Source organism: Cervus elaphus, chromosome 14 (genome assembly GCF_910594005.1).
Source record: "Cervus elaphus chromosome 14, mCerEla1.1, whole genome shotgun sequence".
NCBI classification, from domain to species: Eukaryota; Metazoa; Chordata; class Mammalia; order Artiodactyla; family Cervidae; genus Cervus; species Cervus elaphus.
Window position 1 is genome coordinate 32,480,816 of NC_057828.1, and position 16,606 is coordinate 32,497,421.

Below are 16,606 nucleotides of genomic sequence, written 5' to 3' on the forward strand. Positions count from 1 at the left end.
CTTAGTGACTAAACAACAGCAACAGCGAATTGCAGCTCAGGGCTGAGATCTGCCTGGAGTTATATGTTTGGAGTTATTGGTGTATGTTGGTATGTAAAGCCATGTAATGTGACTGGATAATCTTATCAAGATCATGAGTATAGGCAGAAAAAGGAAGAGGACTAAGAACTGAGCCCTGGGATATGCCATTCTCTAGAGTAACCCTGTTCAATACAATAGTCTCTACCCACATGTGGCTATTACAATTAAATTTTTAATTATATTAAATCTAAAATTATATTCTAAAAATTAGTCACTGGTTTTGTTTTGTTTTGTTTTTTGGCCAAGCAGCATGCAGAATGCGGGATGGTTCCCTGACCAAGGATCAAACCTGGGCTTCACAGTGAAAGTTCCACATCTTAACCACTAGGCCACCAGGGAACCCCGACTAGCCACTTTTTGTGTGGTTAATAGCTACACGTGTCTACTATATTTTCCAGTTCACATAGAGGACGTTTCTGTAGTTTCAGGAAGTCCCACTGGCCAGTCTGGATTTAGAGGGGAGGAAGGTGAAAAGAAATCAGCAAAGGAGAATGAGAAAGGACTAGAATGGTACAGATAAAACCAGGAGAGTGTGGCATCTTGGAAGGCAACTGAAAAAGTGTGTCTCAAAGAAGACACTTGTTCCCTGAGCCAAATGCTACTATGCTCAATCATGTCCAACATTTTGTGACCGTATGTCTGTAGCCCGCCAGACCCCTCTGTCCATGGGACTTCCCGGGCTAGAAGACTGGAGCGGGCTGCCATTTTCACCTCCAGGGGATCTTCCCAATCCAGGGGTCGAACCTGCACCTCTTGCATTGGCAGGGGAGTTCTTTACCTCTGCACTACCTAGGAAGCCCTGATAATATGTTATGTAATATGTCATACTATCTTGTGCCCCAACAACCTTTGTCCTTTCACTCAATAGTTGTGATGAACATTCTTGTACATATTTCTAATTTCTTGTGTGTCCTCGTGTCCTGGATATATATCTAGGAGTGAAGTGCTGAGTTACAAGGTTGGTATATGTTTAGCTATAGTAGATACTGCTTAACAGTTTTCAAAAGTGGCTATTTCAGTTAACATTCCAATCATTTAAGAGAATGTTCCAGTTGCTCCATATCCTTAACAGCACTTGGTATTGTTGGTCTTTTAAATTTTTAAGTCATTCTGGTTGGCATATAGTGGCATTTCATTGTGTTTTAAATTTTGTCTTTACATGGTAATTATTGATATAGATGACCTTTTTGTATTTTTATTGATCATTTGCATATAGCAGTTATTTTCTCACTTGTGAAGAATGTGTTCAAAGTATTCCCTTTCCCCAACTTTTTGGTCTTATCGATGATGTTAAGTTTGATTACTTGATTAGGTGATATCTGCCTTAATTCTCAACTTGAAAGATTCCCTTTTCTCCTTTGTCATCAGTAAGTGATCTGTGGGGAGAGACTTGGAGACTGTATGAATATTTGGTTCAGTGGTGTTACCATCTATTGATAATGTTTGCCTTGATAAGCTATAACAGTGATAGTACAATGGGCACTCGTATTTTTTGGTTTCTTAGTTGGTTTATTTGGGTCTTCTCTCTTTTCTTCTTGGTGAGCCTGGCCAGAGGCTTGTTTTGTTTATCTTTTCAAAAAAACAGTTGGTTTTATTGACTATTTTCTATTTTTTTTCTCTATTTATTTCCTTTTCGTTATTTCCTTTCTTCTGCTGACTATGCTTTGTCTATTCTTTTTCTAATTCTTTTAGGTAGTAGCTTAGGTTGCTTATTTGAGATTTTTCTTGTTTTTGAAGAAGGCCTGTATTGCTTTGAACTTCCCTCTTAGGACTGGTGTTGCTCCATCCCATAGATTTTGTATGGCTGTGGTTTCATTGTCATTTGTCTCGAGGTATTTTTAAGTTTGCTCTTTGATTTCACCATTGACCCATTGGTTTTTTAGTAGCATGTTGTTTAGATCAACTGTATTTTTGAAGGGACTCCAAGTGATTCTAATAGTTTTGCCAGTTTTTAAATTGAGTTGTGTGTCTCTTAGTGACTTGCAGGAGTTCTTTCTTAACAGAGGTGCTTTATCAGAGATAAGAAAGCAAAGTGTCTCCCAGTCTGTGGCTTTCATTTTAACTGTCTTAATAGTATTTTTCCTGAACAGAATTTCTTAATTTTCAGGAAGCTCAGTTTATCATTTTTCTTTTAAGGTTAGTGCCTTTTGTGTTCTATTTAAGACAACCTTGCCTACTCCAAATCTATGTGTTCATCAAAAACTTTGTTTTCCTTTACACATTCAGGTCTGTGATCCACCTTAATTGAGTGTGTGTGTCAGACAGAGTGTCAATATTCATTTTTATACAGATATCCAATGATTCTGTCAACACTTACTGAAACAAATGCTTAAATTTATTAAAAACAAAACATCTGAAAAAATGTACGAGCCAATTGGAAAGATTTGAACACTGAATATTTGATGGTATTGAAGTGCTGATGTTATTTTTCTTAGGTGTGACAATGGTACTGTAGTTAAATATTTTAAAAACTTGTAGAGATTCCAAGTGAATTTTTTTAATGATACAATGATACAGTTTCTAGGTTGGCTTCAAAATAATGCAGAAAATATATTGGCATCACAAGTTAAAAGTTCTTTGCCAGCCCCCCCGCAACCAGGTAGAATAATTACTTCTCTCTGGATAAATTTGTTATGAAAATTAAAACTCCAGGATGAGTAAGGAGGATTATTATGTTACATGTAATAATACATATACTTATTTCCTCATGCATTGTTTCCAGTAAATTACACACCCACACCTTGCTGTCAAGCAGCTCTCAGTGGTGTTCTCAACTACTGCCTGCACATGTCAGTATTTGTATCCACCAGGGTCCAATTAGGAGAGAGAAATCACTGTGTAATCGTAACATGAAAAGTTCAAGGTAAAGAATTCTACATCACAGTCAGTCAGTTCAGTTGCTCAGTTGTATCCGACTCTTTGCGACCCCATGGACTGCAGCATGCCAGGCCTCCCTGTCCATCACCAACTCCCGGAGTTTACCCAAACTCATGTCCACCCAGTCAGTGATGCCATCCAACCATCTCATCCTCTTATCTTCCCTTTCTCCTCCTGCCCTCAATCTTTCCCAGCATCAGGGTCTTTTTCCATGAGTCAGTTCGCATCAGGTGGCCAATGAGGGACTGACTAGTAACAAATAAAGAGAACCTTAACCAGTATAGAAATAGCAGATGTAAAGACCAGCCAGTACCCATAGGAAGAGAAGCAGCGTCCAAGGAAGAGTTTCCCCTCCCCCACCCCAGCTTTAGGCTGAGGTCCAGATCTGTGCAGCTGTGACTCCCCCAATGATAGAGAAGTTATTGTTGGTGCCCGACGGTGGAAGTTTCTAGAAAGCTACCCTCTGAAGTGTGAAGGAAAAGTGTTCATGGGCAGTGGTCTTGATCACTAGAGGCACTCCACTATAAAACTGCATGGGAGTGTGGAGACACCTAGGATGGGGTCGGGGAGGTGGGGTCTGTGGGTGCTGCTGGCTGCAGGGGAGGACAGGGCGGAGGCTGGGCACCAGGGCACCTCTGAGCGCTGGAGGAGCCTGGTGCACGATGTCCCCGCAGGTGCAGGAAAACCATTGCGGAAGCGCCCTAAAGAAAGTGAAAGTGAAGTCGCTCAGTTGTGTCCGACTCTTTGCGACCCCATGGACTACCAGATTCCTCTGTCCATGGGATTTTCCAGGCAAGAGTACTGGAGTGGGTAGCCATTTCCTTCTCTAGGGGATCTTCCCAACCCAGGGATCGAACCCGCGTCTCCTGCATTGCAGGCAGATGCTTTACCGTCTGAGCCACCAGAGAAGTCCTTTTTCTTCTGTATTGTCTCTCTGACGCCCTCTATTGACAAAACTTCAGCGCCAACGCTGCAGGAAAAATTAGACCAGAATCCATTTTCACAGGCTAGTCCCAAACCATGAATAATGTGGAACTGAGAATCACTCAATCCGTAAGTGACACAATACCTAAAATAATGACTTTGTGCCGGGGAAGTATTTACTTAGATTTGGATTTAGAAGCAATAAAGCTGCCAGTCAGTGTTTAACGCCTTTTATGTGCTGTGTTTAGATTTGACTCAAATAGAGATTAGGCATTGTAGATTATTGAGCAGTAGTGTGATATGATGGGAACAGTTCTATCACATGTGGACAATTCTTAGATACCTACAATCATTGTACAGAAAAGTTTGCTTCCTCTCTCATAATTAAAGCAATTAAATTTAAAATTAATTCTTTTACCATTTTATAACACTTTATTTGGCAAAAACAAATGAGATAATGAAACCTAGTACTGGTCAGGTATTGAATATGGATATACGCAACACTGCTAGCATCTTCAGTTTACTGCAAGAGTTAAGGAAAAAAATTTAAAGAATTTTAAAATAATCACATTCCTTTATTCAGTAATTAATACCTCCAAGTATATTCTTAAAGAAATGATTCAAAATAAAGATTTACCTGTTTAAGATAGTATTATCATTATTAATAATTATACAACATATTATATTTTAAAATTAATGTTTTAGTAATATATTGACAAAATTAATGTTATAACTATTGTAAATTAATGAGATTAATAATTATAATAATTTTAGAAGTAGAATGCCCACATGTCCAATCAATAGAGAATGACTATGTAACTGAAGATATGGCAACACCAATTTAAAATGATAAATGTGAAAACTACATGAAAGCACAGAAATATGAAGATAAAATTAGGCAAAATGAAAATGAAGCAGAAAAATAAATTGTTTTTTACATCGGACTTAACGAATACTGTAAAAACCACTGACCTGTACACTTTAAAATGGTGAGCTTCATGATATGAGAATTATATTTCAATTTTTAAAAAAATTCTGAATGAGACTACCAAGATATGTAAAATATTTCTATGGTAAACTAGGAGATATTTTGCTTGTTTTCCTCCAAAGTTTAATATTTCCTATTACTTGGCAAGATTCATTATACAATAGCAAATACTATTTTTGATATTTGTTACAGTGTTTATAAGGAGTCAAGAGACAGCAAGAGGAAACTCTGGGGGCTAAGTGCTCCCCTGCCTCCCCAACATATTCCTTCAGGAAAGAAGGTAAGATTGAGTCATGAGGACATGAGTGTCAGCATTGAAAACGCTTAGGATTGTGGGATTCACAGGACAGAGGGCAGTAGGACACACCATGAGAGAGGAAAAAACAAGGCATTTTGTATAATTGATGAGCATCAAGTGCCAAACAAAACAGGTTGCTCAGTCCCAACGCCCAGTGAGAAGTGGAAAAATGCTTAATAAGTTGCCAAACATCAATGATAGAAACAGTTATCAACAGGGTTATGACTTTTAACTCTGTCAACACACATACGCCTTTAGCAAAAAGGCATTAGATCAGAGACCAAACAAGCCAACAGAACCCTTCAAACAATGTTTCCATGTTAATTATTATAACCCATACCCAAACATTGCTTCTTTATAGTCACACACATGTATCCTGACCAAAACACAACCCATTGTGACCTTAATGAGCTAATCATTTTTGGTCAGTGCTGAAATCATCACAAATTCAGGTTTAATTGTAATTTTAGTCCATAATGGAGAGTATAATTTAGAATTATCTACTAAATACAATACAAGAATGATTCTCATTTTTTTCAGCTATAATAATATCTATGTGTATTTTGTCTTCTTTGAAAATACATTGTTCATAGCAGCTTGGGTAACAAGATGACAATACAATTAGTTCCAAAGAAGTTTGTGAGTCACTTTGTCATATCTAAGCCAGTATAAGTTTATTGACATCAAATATGCAGATAAGTTTTAATATTTAATATTCTTTAGAGAAAAAAACAAAGTCAGAAACTGAACATAAATTTATAGACTTGTTAACGTGTGATGCATGCTCAGTCACTTCAGTCATGTCCGACCCTTTGCAATCAATGTACTGTAGCCCGCCAGGCTTCTCCGTCCATGGGATTCTCCAGGCAAGAATACTGGAGTGGGTTGCCATGCCCTCCTCCAGGGGATCTTCCCAACGCAGGGATCGAACCCATGTCTCTTACATTTCCTGCATTGCAGGCAGATTCTTTACCACTGAGCACCAGGGAAGCCCAGATTTGTTAATACTTGGGATTAAATTGCAGATTTTTAAGATGGGGAAAATACTCTTTCCACCAAATCCTACAGCATGATATTTTCCTTCTTTACACAAATAATTTTTTCTCTCTGTTCTTTTGCAAAGAAATCTGCCTTTTCATGCATCCCCACATTTTCTTTCTTTTCTCTATGGTTCTGCATTCCAGCCTTTATCCTCTCAGTCAGTCCATTAACACAGAAACAAATTTGGTTTGCAATCAAAATGTTTTTTTATTAAAGTTGGTTTTAGAATTTTTGTATATGTACCATTCAGTGTCACTCTCAATAAATCATAGTTATAAAAAATACCAACTTTAGGTATAGGAATGTAAAGAAACATCAGAACTTCAAAAAAATTCATGAACTCATTCCTAGTTTCAGCAAATTATGTGTATGAATCAGGTTAAAAACTATGTCCTAAAATTTTTTCTACTTTTAAAGAGTCTAATAGTAAAGAAAAAAAGGGAATAGTCATTAAGAGCTACAGAATGAGGTGAAGTATAGTAGGCTGCATTATTAGGCAATATCTTAAGTAATATATCAAGTATGAAATTTTCCCAAAAAAATTAAAAGCAGAACTACAATACAATCCATCAGTTCCATCCTGGGTATTCTGAAGAAAAAAAATAATTTGAAAAGATATATTTAGCTCTGTGTTCATTGAAGCATCATTTTATTGGCCAAGATAAGGAAGCAACCAGTGTCCATTGATAGATGAATGGATAAAGATGATGTGGTTATTCATGGAATGGAATGATATTCAGACATAAAAGAGAATGAAATCTTGCCATTTGCTACAACATGGATGAAACTAGAAAGTACTATGCAAAGTGAAATGATGGATACATATGAATAGCATATGATGTGACTTATATGTGGAAATCTAAAAAAACAAAATAAGTGAAGAAACACAACAGACTCATAGATACAGAGAACAAACCACTGGTTGCCAGGGGGAAGTGGGATTGAGTGATAAAGAAATTGTTGCAGGAGATTAAGAGTTGCAAACTTCCACTTCCCAAAGGAATGAGTCAAGGGGATGAAATATACAACATGGGGAATAGTCAGTAATAGTGTGGTAATTTTGTATCACAGCACATGGGAACTAGTCCTGTTACTTGATCATTTCCTTCTGCACAGCAATATGGAGCCACTGGGTTGTACAGCTGAAAGTATCAGGATTATGTCAATTGTACTTCAGTTAACAAACAGAAAAGGACTTGGAGTGATGAACCCCTACACAAATGCTTAGCGATTCTTCATGGGTGTGACCATTCTCTTTTCATGGGTGATGCTATGAATTAATAATGAACACTAAAAGTACATCATAGATCAGAATTAAGAAAACTCAGAAACGAAGACATGAAACTCCCAAAAGAATAAGAAAATATTGAAAAGCACACGTACATGAAATTTAAACAGAAACATGCTGTCAAATAATGCCTTGTAAGAAATGAAACAGTAAGGAGGTAGAACTTAAACACTGTTTAAAAACACTCCTGGAAAATAAATTAAGCAAAAAATTATAAAATATTTCATGAGTGTGTTAAAAGTGAAATATAATCATAAGAGATCTGATATTTGAAAGATTCAAGGACCTGAAAGAGAAAAATCAATAAAAGATGCAAAGCAAATAATAGGCATTATTGTCCAAATTTTTCCGATAATTTTAAAAACAACTTTTAAATTGTCTTTTGAAGAGAATCAAGTGCATTCACTTGTAATGACTAAAGGCAGATGATATTCTAATGAACTTACAGGGCTTTAAAGAAAAACAAAAATCTTTTGGGCATCTAGAACAAAAGAGCAAGTGACATATAACGGAACAAAAATCAGAATTCAAACTTTGTGGAGAGAAATACTCTGTGCCAGAAGAAGATAGAGCAATGTATTTGAACTGCTCAAGGAGAGAAATGATGAGTCATGAATTTTCTAGCAGGCAATAACTGGGTATCAAAGGCCCTGTCATTCAAGTCATCGTGAAAGAGCTAGGGAAATACTGTTCCCATGATCAAAAGAATGAACAGACTTCAGAAAACAGAATCCTTAGAAAGACACATCAGGACAGATGGTATGGACTAAATTCACCGTCACCTGATGTAATGAAGACTGAATGAGGGTGACATGAGAGAGGGCGTGACCTTGATGGTGGACACGAGGGTGAATGCCTGACAACAATTCATTCAGTCCTGCTTCTGATTAGGGTGATTTTCATAGGAAAATATGTTAAAAGCAACTAGATAGATGAATGTCATTTAATATAGAAAGCTTCCATAGTATATATAAAACATATATCTGAACATAATACTAAAGCTATACAATAAAAAAACTAAGCTGCATAAATGAGGTTCCTTAGGAGATGAGCAGTGAGGCCGACCCTGTTCCTTGTCCAGTTGGAAACCTCCTGACTCTGTACTGCGTCCTTCCCCTCTGAGGCCCAGGCTGAGGCCCCCAGGTCAAGGCCTTCACAGGTGTGAGAGCAGAACCTGCCACACAAACAGGAGGGTTGGAATCACTGAGGAGGCACAAAGACAGATGGAAGAAGGCTCCCTGGGCTGCGTGTGTAGGGAGTGTGCAGGCCGGGGAAGTAGTCCTGGTCCTGACCTCCCCAGAGGTCAGATCCACAGGGCACTGGGGTCTCTTTGCTGCTCTTTGCTGAAGGTGTTGTCTGTCAGCAGAGAGGGACTATGAATGTCCCGCTGGAGCAATTGAATTGGTCGTTTGTCTGGGTAGCCTTCAAGTCCCTGGACAGAGAAACTGGTGCAGAGGAAAGGGGAAGGTCTGGGGCTCTGGGGCAAAGAAGCCGAGCGCCTCTCCCCTGGAACCTGTGAGGAGCCGGGGGTCTGATGACACAGGTGGGAGGGGTGACCCTGCCCCTCCAGCCCACACTCAATACCACCAATCGTGAGATCTGCCCGGTGGAAATGACAGAGACGTGGGCAGCTGCCTTTATCCCTGACCATTCCTTCTAGATCCCCTGGAGAAGGAAACGGTAACCCACTCCAGTGTTCTTGCCTGGAGAATCCCATGCACAGAGGAGCCTGGCGGGCTACAGCCCACGGGGTCGCAAAGAGTTGGACACAACTTAGTAACTAAACGACAATGATTCTAAGCCCCCAGCAGAGCTTTACCTGTGCTTTTAATTTAAAAAATCCTTAAGCTGTGGTAATAAAAACATGGATTTATCTCAGTGGTATATTGCAACATGAAAAGTTTATGGAAGACACTGCTTCTTAAAGTATAATAAAAAAAAGTGATGTTCATGTTAAAATAAATACAAATAAATAAAAGGTACAAAAGGTAACTTGAAAAAAAAAAAAGGTAACTTGAATCCTGCCCTGTAACTCATCCCAGGCGAACCCTGATTTGAATTGTTCTCAGGTGTTTAGTGGGAGTTTGACACATAGACTAGAATCTACAGAACTTCAAACTTCAGTGTGAGAAATGGTCCCCCCAGGTAACCTAAGCACTCCACTGGCCTCGCCAGAGGCTTGGACAGCTCCCACTCAGGTTGGGATCCTTCAGTATCCTCTACTTGATGCCAGGACTACTAAGCACCACAGGGATGCCAGGCTGGGCAGGTGGGGCTGTCCTGCTTTCTGAGCACTGGGGTGCCTGTGTCTTCTTCACTCTTTTTTCCCAAACCTTTGGAACTGAGGAAGTCAATGCCATCACCTAGTGATTAAGTGGGGATGCCCTGGGCTGACGACACTGGAGGCTTGAAAGGGCAGGACCAGGTCCTGCGGATGGCGATCATGCACCACTCCAGTGGTGCTCTTCACAAAGAAACAGTTTGAACAGCATCTCCTGGAGTCAGACACACGCTGGCTCCTCCCCTCCAGTGTGAGAGCTACTGGAGGACAACACCTAGGAACCTCGGGGTCTTCTGTGAAAGGATACAGTCCCCCTGGGAGATATGCTCAGCTCACAGCATTCTCCACTTGTCTGCATGAATCATTACAATCCTCTTTTCTCCACGTTTGTGTCGGACGCAATAGCAGCTGCCTCAGTGTTTGTGCTGGTCTTCCCGAAATGCCATCAAGTAAATTAGGGACGTGAAGGAGAACATGTGCACTTGTGTGCCTTACCTTTCATCCCCCGCCTCCATATTTATGTCTCCTCCTCCCTGTCATCTTCTTTGCTGACTGCAGACCCAAGAGCTTCTCTTAAGAGGAGAAGGAGAGAGTATCTTGACATCTGGAGGGAAGAAAATGGTTGCATGTGTCCAGAGCTGTCCAGGGCAGCAGAATACCCATGTGGGGGACCCCAGGGCAGGGACAGATTTCAAAGGGGTCTCACTCAAAGCCAGCTTCCTGCCTGGACCACTCCGAGTAGCTCCACCAGATTCAATGGTGCAGAAGTGGGGTCAGGAGCCAGGGGGATGCCAGGGGGAGGAGGGCTGCAGAGAGATTTTATAAAAGATCCCAGGACACATGTGCCTGCAAGAGACCAGATCCTTCAGGACAAGAATCATCCAAAATGGGGATGCGAAAGCGCTACAAAGAGGAGCTTATGATTAGAAGAAAAGAGAAAGTGGAGAAGAGATGAAAGAAAGAAATTACATGCAGACTGGTGCTCTCCTGATCCGATTCTTCATTAGACTCGAAGTAGTAGTCTAGTGTCCGAGGGCAGCAACAATGCGGTGGCCAAGAGAAAGGAAAGCAGAGAATTAGAGTCAAGATGAGAACTCGGGGCCCTGATGCTCCTGGGATCGTGTAGCCTGCTCTCAGAATCCCTTCTTTCCTCATGTCCATGGTCCTTCCAGGGCATTGATTATTTCGTCCCTGCAATGAAGGAGTGGGTCTCTGACCTCGCACATACTTTTGCAGCCCTCAGATTCCCTACATGTGACCATGAATGAAGGCCTGTGTCATCCTGTTCCTCCTTCCAGCAGCCACTGTGTTCAGCATCTCTGTGCATGAGGTTGCCTTCCTCTCTCTCCATCCTCCTCCTCACTCCTTCCTTTCCTTATTTCTCTCTTAATTAGTGCTTCTTTCCTTTCTCCTGTCCCCCTCCATCAATCATATAGTTCGCCAATACGGGCACATTGGAGGAATGTCCATGGGTATGCTGTCACCGTCTTCAGTCAGACGATGGATCAACTAGGCAATCCATCCTTTCCATGGAGTAGCAGGCATGGGCCTGATACTGTGTGGGCCCCTGTGGGAGGGAAGCGCAACTAAGTCCACATAAGAAGCAACTGTCCTGAGCCTGGGGTGACTGGAGGCACCTGGGAGATACTTAATCCTCATGCCAACCCCATAGGTCTCCTAGTCCCTGACAGAAGATGAGAGTCAAATCAGAGGAAAAGTAAGTAGTCCAAATTCCCTTAACCTGAAAATGATTCAACACAAGTCCTACATGAATACACCATACCTGTCCATGTTTGCCCTGAACCTTAAAGAGACAGAGGGAGCAGACCAGGGCAGGCCCGAGGAAAGGTCACAGGATGAGCGTGATGGAGGCTGGGGCCTCTATAGAGGCATGTCTGGTTGGAGCAGAGGGATCTAAGATCAGCAGGGCCCTCTGGCTTTGCTATCCTGACACTGTGTCCTGAGACCTGGACAGTCACAGGTGACAAAGGTCGGCAGTGTGTGAAGCAAGCCCAGCGGCCCCTGCACACAGTCCACCAGAATTCCTGCCTTCCAGGGAGGGTTCTCTAGGGGCCACTGGATATGGACATCCCAGAAATGGAAGTACACTCATGACGCAAGCCTTGGGTGAGGTGAGGAGGCAGAAATGAGATCAAGGATACTGGAGCATACGCGGTAACCCCAGAGGACGGATCCTTTAACTCCTCCACACTGGGGGTGCCCTTTACATGAGGAACAAACAGTGAGGGCAGAACATGAATGTGATGCCATTAAAGTACAGAGGGAGAGACTTCTCGTCCACCTCCTCACACTCGGCAGAAGAACTTGGTGTCCAGGTTCAAGTGCCAATGAGAGTTTTGTGTCCCAGCAGATTATGTGCATCATAGACCAATAAAGAATACAACATCGAAATCTCTCATGCATAATACCCTCAGGGTGCTAATCAGAAACCACGCTTTCACAGTGGGCAGTAACAAAAGCATGAAAAATTGTAGGTAAATACTTTTTGCATACCAAAGGCAGAAAAGATGATTGTAGACAACACCACAGTCAAAGACCATGGACACATTTCCATTTACTCTTATATATTTAAAATACAAAGGGCTTCCCTGGTGGCTCAGTTGGTAAAGAATTTGGCTGCAATGCAGGAGACCTGGATTCAGTCCCTGGGTTGGGCAGATCCCCTGGAGAAGGAAATGACAACCCACTCCAGTATTCTTGCCTGGAGAATTCCATGGACAGAGAAGCTTGGCAGGCTACATACCATGGGGTCACAAAGAGTCGGACACGACTCAGTGACTAACACTTTCACTTTTCATTTAAAATAAAACAAAAAACCCCACACCAAATCCGATTTCTACCCATATTTCAACATTTCCCCCCAGTTCACATCCACCTTGCTCAGTCTCCAAACAAGCATGTGTAACCCAAGTGCTCCCAGGACCCGTCTCCTATTGGACCCTACCGGAGTGTTGTTCCCTACCTGTAGCATCTTCATCCTGGCTGCTGTATGTACTCTCCAGCATCTGGTCTGTAGAAATCCAAACATGAGTGATAATGTTGTTAGAAAGTGTGACCAACCTGTCTCTCCTACTTCACTTGAGGTTACTGTGGGTCTCAGAGCATCACCCTGATTTTTCCCTCCAGATTCTCAGGTCCTCCTTATGTTCCATGGAGTCAGACCACTCGACAAGACATTGGTCACAGTTGAAAAGTTCATATGAGAGAAAGATTCTGAAGATACACCTCTAAACTTCTCACTTCTACAGACCCATGAGAGCTCTTCCCTCTAAATTTACAAACCTGAAATTCCAACTGTATGAACAAACTTGAAATGTGCCTAGTGGGACTGAGCGATTGGATGAGTTTCGTGTTTTATATTAATGGAATGAGTTAATTATTGAATTAGACAACTGTGAACAGGTACTTCTGGCTAATGGCTATCACACTGTATAACACAGATCTAAAGTATCAAAGATGAAGGAGCTATTATTGCTCTTCCTGTGATTTTTCCTACTGCAGAGTAGTGTGCTGGTCTGATCTGATCATTCATTTGTAAGTATTTCCTGAACTCATGCATACAAGCCACAAATTCTCAAAGTGTAGAGGGAAAGAATTTACTCTGGTCCAACAGCTGACACTCAGATGAAGAATTTGGTGTCCAGGTGCAAGTGCCTATGGGAGTTTTGTGTCCCAGCAGATTATTTGCCATGTAGGTCTATAATAAACACAAAACCACAATCTCTTGTGCACAATACCCTTTGGGTACTCATCAGACACCAGTCTTTCAAGTTGGCAGTGACCAAAAGAAAGAGTAGACCTTACAGAAAAGATGGTTTTTGCATACAATGGAAGATGTGCGTGTGTGCTAAGTCACTTCAGTCGTGTCCCAACTCCTTATGACTCTATGGATTGTAACCGGCCAGGCACCTCTGTCCATGGGATTCTCCAAGCAAGAGTCCTGGACTGGATTGCCATTTCCTCCTCCAGAGGATCTTCCTCACCCAGGGATCAAACTCTCATCTCCTGCCTTGCAGGAGGATTCTTTACCGCTGAGCCATCAGGGAAGTCCACAAAGGAAGATAATCAATTATAATCAGAGCACAGACAGAGCTTGTGGCCACAATCCTTCTTGCTTTTAATATTAAAATATGAAATGGACATTTCTACATATATTTCCTGTTTTTCAATGTCTACATCTTCCTCAACAGCAGGTGTAACCCAAGTGTTCCCAGGAGCCCTTTCAAGTTGTATCCTACCTGAATGTCATTCCCTACCTGTATTGCATTCATTTTCACTGTCATATATGCTTTCCAAAATGCATTCTGAGAAACAAAAACATGAGTAGTAAAGTTATTAGGAAGTGTGACCCACACATTTCTCCTGCTTAACTTGAGGTTATTCTGGATCACACAGAGAAACCCTGTGGTTTCCTCCAGGTTCTGAGATCTTCCCTGGGCTCTGTGAACTCAGTAATCTTCAGTAAGACATTGGTCACAGTTGCAAATCTTCAAAAGTAGGGAGAAGCTGAAGAATAACCTTTCAACTTCTCACTTCCAGGAATCCATCTATAGTTCTTACCTCCAAGTTTACAAACCTGAAATTCTAGCATTTGAAATGTGACTAGTATGACTATGCAGTTGGATGTTTTGTTTTGTTTCCCTTTAACAGATTGGGTTAGTTATTGATGGAATTAAATTAATTGTGAACAGGTACACCCACCTAGTGGCTGCCATTGAATAGAGCAGCTCTAGAGATACAATGCCAAAGAATGCTCAAACTACCACACACTTGCACTCATCTCACACCCTAGCAAAGTAATGCTCAAAATTCTCCAAGTCAGGCTTCAACAGTACATGAACCGTGAACTTCCAGATGTTCAAACTGGATTTAGAAAAGGCAGAGGAACACAGAGATCATTGCTAACATCCATTGGATCATTGAAAAAGCAAGAGTTCCAGAAAAGCATCTACTACTGCTTTATTGACTATGCCAAAGCATTTGACTGTGTGGGTCACGATAAGCTGTGGAAAATTCTTAAAAAGATGGGAATACCAGACCACCTGACCTGCCTCCTGAGAAATCTATATGCAGGTCAAGAGGCAACAGTTAAAACTGGACATGGAACAACAGACTGGTTCCAAATAGGGAAAGGAGTACATCAAGGCTGTATATTGTCACTCTGCTTATTTAACTTATATGCAGAGTACATCATGAGAAATGCTGGGCTGGATGAAGCACAAGCTGGAATCAAGATTGCCAGGAGAAATATCAATAACCTCAGATATGCAGATGACACCACCATTATGGCGGAAAGAGAAGAACTAAAGAGCCTCTTGATGAAAGTGAAAGAGGAGAGTGAGAAAGTTGGCTTAAAGCTCAACATTCAGAAAACTAAGATCATGGCACCTGGGTCCCATCACTTCATGGGAAATAGATGGGGAAACAGTGACAGACTTTATCTTTTTCAGCTCCAAAATCACTGCAGATGGTGACTGCAGCCAAGAAATTAAAAGATGCTTGCTCCTTGGAAGGAAAGTTATGACCAACCTAGACAGCATATTAAAAAGCAGAGACATTACTTTGCCAACAAAGGTCTGTCTAGTCAAAGCTGTAGTTTTTCCAGTAGTCATGTATGGATGTGAGAGTTGGACTATAAAGAAAGCTGAGCACCAAAGAATTGATGCTTTTGAACTGTGGTGTTGGAGAAGACTCTTAAAAGTACCTTGGACTGCAAGGAAATCCAACCAGTTCAACCTAATGGAGATCAGTCCTGGGTGTTCATTGGACGGACTGATGCTGAAGCTGAAACTCCAGTACTTTGGCCACCTGATGCAAAGAACTGACTCATTTGAAAAGACCCTGATGCCGGGAAAGATTGAAGGCAGGAGAAGAAGGGAATGACAGAGGATGAGATGGTTGGATGGCATCACCAACTCAATGGACATGAGTTTGAGTAAACTCCGGGAGTTGGTGATGGACAGGGAGGCCTGGTGTGCTGCAGTTCATGGGGTCGCAAAGAGTCAGACACGACTGAGTGACTGAAGTGAACTGAACTGAGAGATACACTGATGAGGAAGGGGCATCCACCCCTCTCCTGTTTTTTTTCCTTGTTGCAGACTAGTTTGTTGGTCTGATCTGAGCATTCATTTATATTTCCTGCTTTCATCCACATGTGCCAGGAATTATGTGAGGCCTTTGTGTTGTTGTTGTTTAGTTGCTAAGTCATGCTGACTCTTTTGTGACCCCATGGACTGTCCATGGGATTTTCCAGGCAAGAATACTGGAGTGGATTTCCATTTCCTTTTGCAGGGGATCTTCCTGACCCAGGGATCAAACTCACAGCTCCTGCCACGTCTCCTACATTGCAGGCAGGTTCTTTACTGCTGAGCCCTGGGGAAGCCCCATTTGAGGCCTTGGGGGCACACTCAAACAGTAATGTCAAACAGTAATGTCATAGATGAATTCCAGGCAGGGGGCATATAAGCTGAGGTGCTGGGGTTTGCCCATTGCACCTGTGCTAGACATAATCCAAGAGGAGGGGCAGGGGGAGGGTGGACACTTCCCTTGAATCACGAACCCATCCTTCTCACCGCAGCTCTGGAAGGGTCAGGAGGTCAAGGACAAAGGTCCTAAGATGGTAAACAACTTGTATACAGAAAACTTCAAAACATTGCTGAAAGAATTAAATAAGAGCCACTAACTGGAATGATAGCCATCACCAATTCAATGGCCGTGAATTTGAGCAAACTCCAGGAGATGATGAAGAACAGGGAAGCCTGGTGCGCTGCAGCCCTTGGGGTCGCAAAGAGTTGGACCCAACTTAGC

General features: G+C 41.7%; 1 protein-coding gene across 1 annotated transcript in view; it reads left to right on the plus strand.

The window, feature by feature from the left end:
- The window catches only part of LOC122708331 (histone H3.3C-like), a 63,921-nt gene that overhangs the window by 7,018 nt on the left and 40,297 nt on the right, over positions 1–16,606 (plus strand). The window contains exon 2 of the transcript XR_006345123.1: positions 5,063–5,150. The gene's annotated coding sequence lies outside the window, so the exon portion shown is untranslated. The remainder of the gene's footprint in view (positions 1–5,062; positions 5,151–16,606) is intronic.